The sequence below is a fragment of the Nerophis lumbriciformis genome, linkage group LG39, assembly GCF_033978685.3.
Source record: "Nerophis lumbriciformis linkage group LG39, RoL_Nlum_v2.1, whole genome shotgun sequence".
In the NCBI taxonomy this organism is placed as follows: Eukaryota; Metazoa; Chordata; class Actinopteri; order Syngnathiformes; family Syngnathidae; genus Nerophis; species Nerophis lumbriciformis.
In genome coordinates this window covers 19701686-19708675 of record NC_084586.2, presented here as the reverse complement: position 1 = coordinate 19708675, position 6990 = coordinate 19701686, and positions in this window count along the sequence as shown.

Below are 6990 nucleotides of genomic sequence, written 5' to 3'. Positions count from 1 at the left end.
CATCAACATAAGATGTATTTTTTACTTTTTTGGATGTATTTTTTCTTTTCTTTTATTGTCATGTTTTTTTTCATCTAATTAATTGCAATTTAATGTAATTGTTTTATTTTAATTGTTTATTTCTTCTTTTTTAATTTAGATTTGCATTTATTTTATATTAGTATTTTTATTTTTAATTTACATGTTTTGGTTGAATCTAATGTATTATTTTTTATTTTATTTTATTGTCATGTTTTTTTTTCATCTAGTTAATTTTAATTTAATGTAATTTTTTTTATTTCAATGGTTTATTTAATCTTTTTTAATTTAGTTTTACATTTGTTTTATTATAGTAGTTTTATTTTCAATTTACATTTTTTGGTTTAATCTAACGTATTATTTTTTATTTTATTTTATTGTCATGTTTTTTTTCATCTAATTAATTTTAATTTAATGTAATTGTTTTATTTCAATGGTTTATTTCTTCAATTTTAATTTAGTTTTGCATTTATTTTATTTTAGTAATTTTATTTTTCATTTACATTTTTTGGTTTAATCTAATGTATTATTTTTTATTTTATTTTATTGTCATGTTTTTTTTCCATCGAAATAATTTTAATTTAATGTAATCTTTTTATTTTAATTGTTTATTTCTTCTTTTTTAATGTAGTTTTGCATTTATTTTATTTTAGTAATATTATTTTTAATTTACATTTTTTGGCTCAATCTAATGTATTATTTTTTAATTGTATTTTGAATTTTTGTCTTAAATTTTTTTATTTCTCCTTTTTTATTTAGTTTTTGAATTTATTTTATTTTAGTAATTTTATTTTTAATGATATCTATTTTGGTTTAATCTAATGTATTTTTTTTGTATTTTATTTTTCATTTTAATTTTTTTTATTTCCTGCGATGAGGTGGCGACTTGTCCGGGGCACCTTCCGCCCGAATGCAGCTGAGATAGGCTCCAGCGACCCCCCTGCCACCCTGAAAGGCACAAGCGGTAGAAAATGGATGGATGGATTTTTTTTAATTTCTTCTTTTTTAATTTTTTTTGCATTTATTTAATTTTTTAGTAATTTAGTTTTGCATTTATTTTATTTTTTAGTAATTTTATTTTTCATTTACATTTTTTGGTTTAATCTAATGTATTGTTTTTTATTTTACTTTATTGTCATGTTTTTTTTTCCATCCAAATAATTTTAATTTAATGTAATTGTTTTATTTTAATTGTTTATTTCTTCTTTTTTAATGTAGTTTTGCATGTATTTTTTTTTAGTAATATTTGTTTTTAATTTACATTTTTTTGGTTTAATCTAATGTATTATTTTTTAATTGTATTTTGAATTTTATTTTAATTTTTTTTATTTCTCCTTTTTTATTTAGTTTTTGAATTTATTTTATTTTAGTAATTTTATTTTTAATTATATATATTTTGGTTTAGTCTAATGTATTTTTTTTTGTATTTTATTTTTCATTTTCATTTTTTTTATTTCCTGCGATGAGGTGGCGACTTGTCCGGGGCACCTTCCGCCCGAATGCAGCTGAGATAGGCTCCAGCGACCCCCCCTGCCACCCTGAAAGGCACAAGCGGTAGAAAATGGATGGATGGATGGATTTTTTTTAAATTTCTTCTTTTTTAATTTTTTTTGCATTTATTAAATTTTTTAGTAATTTAGTTTTGCATTTATTTTATTTTTTAGTAATTTTATTTTTCATTTACATTTTTTGGTTTAATCTAATGTATTGTTTTTTATTTTACTTTATTGTCATGTTTTTTTTTCCATCCAAATAATTTTAATTTAATGTAATTGTTTTATTTTAATTGTTTATTTCTTCTTTTTTAATGTAGTTTTGCATGTATTTTATTTTAGTAATATTTGTTTTTAATTTACATTTTTTGGTTTAATCTAATGTATTATTTTTCAATTGTATTTTGAATTTTATTTTAATTTTTCTTATTTCTCCTTTTTTATTTAGTTTTTGAATTTATTTTATTTTAGTAATTTTATTTTTAATTATATATATTTTGGTTTAATCTAATGTATTTTTTTTTTGTATTTTATTTTTCATTTTAAATTTTTTTATTTCCTGTGATGAGGTGGCGACTTGTCCGGGGCACCTTCCGCCCGAATGCAGCTGAGATAGGCTCCAGCGACCCCCCTGCCACCCTGAAAGGCACAAGCGGTAGAAAATGGATGGATGGATTTTTTTAAATTTCTTCTTTTTTAATTTTTTTTAAATTTATTTTAGTTTTTAGTAATTATATTTTGCATTTATTTAATTTTTTAGTAATTTTATTTTAAATTGACATTTTTTGTTTGAATCTAATGTTTTTTTAATTTATTTTTTAATGTTTATTTTCATTGTATTTATTTATCTTTTTAATTTGTTTTCATTTACATATTTATTTTCTTAAGCTGTACTTCCAAATTGGGGCGGAGCCTAGAACCTTACCTGCTGCTGGTTAAGAAAAGTGTAACAATAGCATGAGGACTTTTTATTTTCGTTAATTACGACTAAGACTTAGACTTAGACAAACTTTATTGATCCACGGGGGAAATTGTTGGAAATAACTTGGTAGTTGACCTGTGATAACAGTAAACATGCATTTTTTTTCAGTTTATTTTATTAGTATTTATTTTTGTCATCCGCCTGCCTTGATTAGAATAGTTTTCATATCATTTGACAAGGTTTATCCTGTTAAACTACCTAAGTTGGATATAAATAGTGAATATAATTAAAAGAGAACGATTTGTGTCAATATTTAAGTGGGCCCCGGGCCCCTGTGTAGTGGGAAATGAATGAATGAATTATTAAATTATTAACATTCCTGAAACATATATTTACGGTTCAAGCCAACATTTTTTTACAGATTAAAAAAAAAAAAGAAAAAAGTTTCCCTGGGCGCCGCTGATTTACTGCTCCAATTTAATTGGGCTGTAAAAGGCGAGGCAGAGCTGTTGAGGAACGCCAAAGTGCGACTCCCAGGCTTGTTTACAGGAGGAGTCGGCAGTCAAGGACACGGGCAGACGGCCAAGTGCCGAGGAGGAGGAGGAGGAGGGGAAAAGTGGGACAGATAAAGAAAAGAATGGAGACAGATGGAGACGAGGAGGAGGACGTTTGCAACAATGTTTACAAACCCCGGCCTGGGACTCTTCACTGACAACTTGTGTTGGACTCCAACTGGGAGCTCCGGTGTTGAAGGACATTCATCACACTAAATGTATCTTGTCTGCGAGATCACCTTCTTCCAATATCCGTGTTGGAAAGAATGTTTCCAGCATGTTCCAGAAGAACTCCTCATTCAAGGACAGTCCAAAGTGCATTTAGAGGCTGAGCAGCACACTGGTTTCCCTTTCATTGTGAAGTCAATATTATCTGCTACAAATATGAATCATAATAATACTTTACTATTATGATGATTAGATTATTTTTAGTGCATCTGCCTCTCCTTGTTTTTAGGTGTCAAACTCAAGGCCCGTGGGCCAGATCCGGCCCGCCACTTTATTTTACCTGGCCTGCAAACACCTGGATATGATATGTGTCAAAAAAAGTACTTCATACTCTCTCACTAAATGTCATTGATTTTTTTTGCATTTTGACAGAAAAAATATATGTACTGCATGAAATTGCGTATCTTTTAAACTTTAATAGTATCCAATATTGCAACAAATATTACAGTATACTTTCCAAACATGTTTTTTTCTGAATAAAAATACTTAACTTTACAGCAAACTCCCCATCAAATGAGTGACTGTTTTTAGTACATTTTTGTCTTATAATAATAAAACCTTACAAATTCAATAGGTCCTTATGTCCCATTGCATAAGGACTCCCTTTGGGAGACCTTATACAATGGGCCATGCGGGCCCTAATTAAAGCTGCAAGCAGCATTGGTCGGGCCCGCGTATTTGGCAGGTGCTAGTCCTAACTGTCCCAATACTTTTGTCCAGTGATAGTCCTAAGTGTCCCAATACTTTTGTCTACTTTTAGTCTGAAGTGTCCCAAGACTTTTGTCTAGTGTACCTACCTTGTCTGCATTGTGTGGGCACGTTGGTGCTTCCTGCTTTTAAGCAGCCATCTTAAAAAAAACAGCAGCGCAGCAGCATCAGCGTAGCGGGTCTTTGAAGGCTCATAAAATCAAAACCGGAGAAGGTATTAAAAAGCTGTTCTGCTATTTTATACACAAGGGTTTAATCCCTCTCCTGTGTTAGTTTGAAGCCGAAACGACAAACGCGCTCAGAGGAGATAGTTTTTGAAGGAAGGTGACCGGTTTTTACAAAAAAAATTGTTTTGAAGGGGGAATAGCAAACTTCCTGTTGATTTTTGCTGGAAGTTGTCAATTTATGAAATGTAGGTCTAAGTGAGACCTACATAGAGGTTTTTGTTTCATGTCTCTCCGACCTTCCCAGGGAGAGTTACAGGCAGTTTTGTCAGTTTTTTCATCCGAGGAGCAGTTTTTTGTGCGTTTCATTAAAAAATTGCGCTAGAGCACAATTTTGAGATTTGGGGTTATGTTTTTTTATTAGATCACAATTTTTGCCAGTCCTGATGTGTGTGTTCAGTTCGGTGAGTTTTGAAGCATGTTAAAGGGGGTCAAATTACAGCTCAAAGAGGCAAAAGTGACTGTTTTTAGTACTTTTTTTGTCTTGAAGGGGGAATTGCCAACTTCCTGTTGATTTTTGCCCGAGAATATACTATTATGAAATCTAGGTCTAAGTCACACCTACATAAAGGTTTTTGTTTCATGTCTCTCCGACCTTCCCAGTGGGAGTTACAGGCAGTCTAGTTTGTTTTTTTTCCTCGGGGGCGCTAGAGCGCAGTTTTGAGTTTTGGGGTTCGGTTTTTTTATTAAAAGACAATTTTCGCAGGTCCTGATGTGTGGGTCAAATATGGTGAGTTTTGAAGCATGTTAAGTGGGTCAAATTACAGTTTAAAGTGGCGGCGGAAGAATAAAGAATAATAAAACCTTACAAATTCAATAGGTCCTTATGTCCCATTGTATAAGGACTCCCTTTGGGAGTCCTTATACAATGGGCCATGCGGGCCCTAATAATAATAAAAAACCTTAGAAATTCAATAGGTCCTTATGTCCCAAATAATAATTCACACATAGTAGTATATCTCCAATAGAAAAAAACCACAATAAACAACGCAATTGCCTTAATCCCTTTGCATTGTAGTGCGCCCAAACAACACGTAACCATCAAAATTATTCAGATGACCGAACTCAATATAGGTTAGACATGGTCTCATTTGGTATAGCCTATAGGTAACGTAGACTAATTCCTTTAACATATCCAACTGTATGTCGACGTACTTTTTCTTTTGTTAGCACTACGCAGGAATAAAATGGCATCTACAGTGCCAGGATTCATGCGAGAGCGCCTGGCCTCTAAAATGCGCCCTGCTGCGCTGAAGGAGCGCTCACTTGCGCCACTTGTTGCTGGGACGCGGTGCCTGATGAATAATTGACTGTTTCAAAGAGTGCTGCTCGTTTTTCGTATGTGGGTAACAACATTTAACTATGTATATATATTTCCAAATTGGTTCAACCGCCAACCGCCCGCCTTTATTTAAAATCTATTTTTACCCACCCGACCCGCGGTTTATCCGCGGACTCCGCGGTTGTGTCCGTAAACCGCGCATCTCTAGTGTATGTATATATATATATATATATATATATATATATATATATATATATATATGTATATGTATAATAATTTAAGGAATTATATAAGTAGTAGAGATGCGCGGTTTGCGGACACAACCGCGGAGTCCGCGGATTATCCGCGGATCGGGCGGATGAAATTAAAAAAACTAAGATTTTATCCGCTCGCGGGTCGGGTCGGGCGGATTAATTTTTTTTTTTTTTTTTTTTTTTTGCGGGTGGCAGTTAAACCAATTCGGTACATAGTTAAATGTTGTTACCCACATACGAAAAACGAGCAGGTACCTGCTGCATATGCCACAACAGAAGAAAAAAAAAGAAAAGAGATGGACACTTTTACGGAGCGGAGAAGGGACGCCTCGCCGGGGTCCGGGACCGAGGCCCCTTCCCCCGAGAGGGCCCCACCGGGAGCCGTAGCTGAGGCGATCCGCGAGAAGGGCCCGACGCACGTCCAGGGTCACTACCGCGCCCACCGCACCGACACCCCGCCTCGTCCGCTTTCGCCGCGGCCGGCGTCACGCGCAGCAGGTAAGCAGCTTACCTGCCCGCCACCCCCGTGGCCGGGGGCTCGTAACAGGGGTCACTCCGCGCGCTCCGCCCGCGCAGCTTACCTGCTTGCCACCCCTGTTGCCGGGGGCGCGTAACAGGGGTCACTCCGCGCGTAGTGCGCTCATGAAAGGGGTGGGGCTCACCCTGGTTGATATAGAGAGCAGGACGGTGGCCATGGAAGTTGGAACCCGCTAAGGAGTGTGTAACAACCCACCTGCCGAATCAACTAGCCCTGAAAATGGATGGCGCTGGAGCGTGGGCCCATATCTGGCCGTCGCCGGCAGCGAGACGCGCTTGGAGGTGCGCTCAGCGCGGCTCCCATATGATTGCGCACTGGTGTGCGTCTGGGTCGTGACAGCGTGGCACGCGAATGTCTGTGCTGCATTGGATCAGTCTCCTTTCTTTAACAGGCAAAAGCTTTATAACCTCACCATACCTGCCAACTTTTAAATCAGAAAAACCTAGTAGCCAGGGTCCAAGGGCCGCAGGCCCCGGTAGGTCCAGGACAAAGTCCTGGTGGAGGGTTCAGGGCTTCGCCCCCCGACGCAAAATGACTATTAGCATTCAGACAGGTTAAAATGTTGCTAAAACCATCACTTTTCTATCAGTCACAGTGACTTTTCAAAACAAAAATATTACAGCAAAAATCATATGGGTTGATTGACATGTTTATTCTGTAAGCTAACTTCAATAGTTTGAAATTATTTTGACAGTTAATGCCAGTTATCCTGTCAACCTTTCACAAGACTTCAATTTGTTCATTGAAAGTATAAATAGTATAAACACTT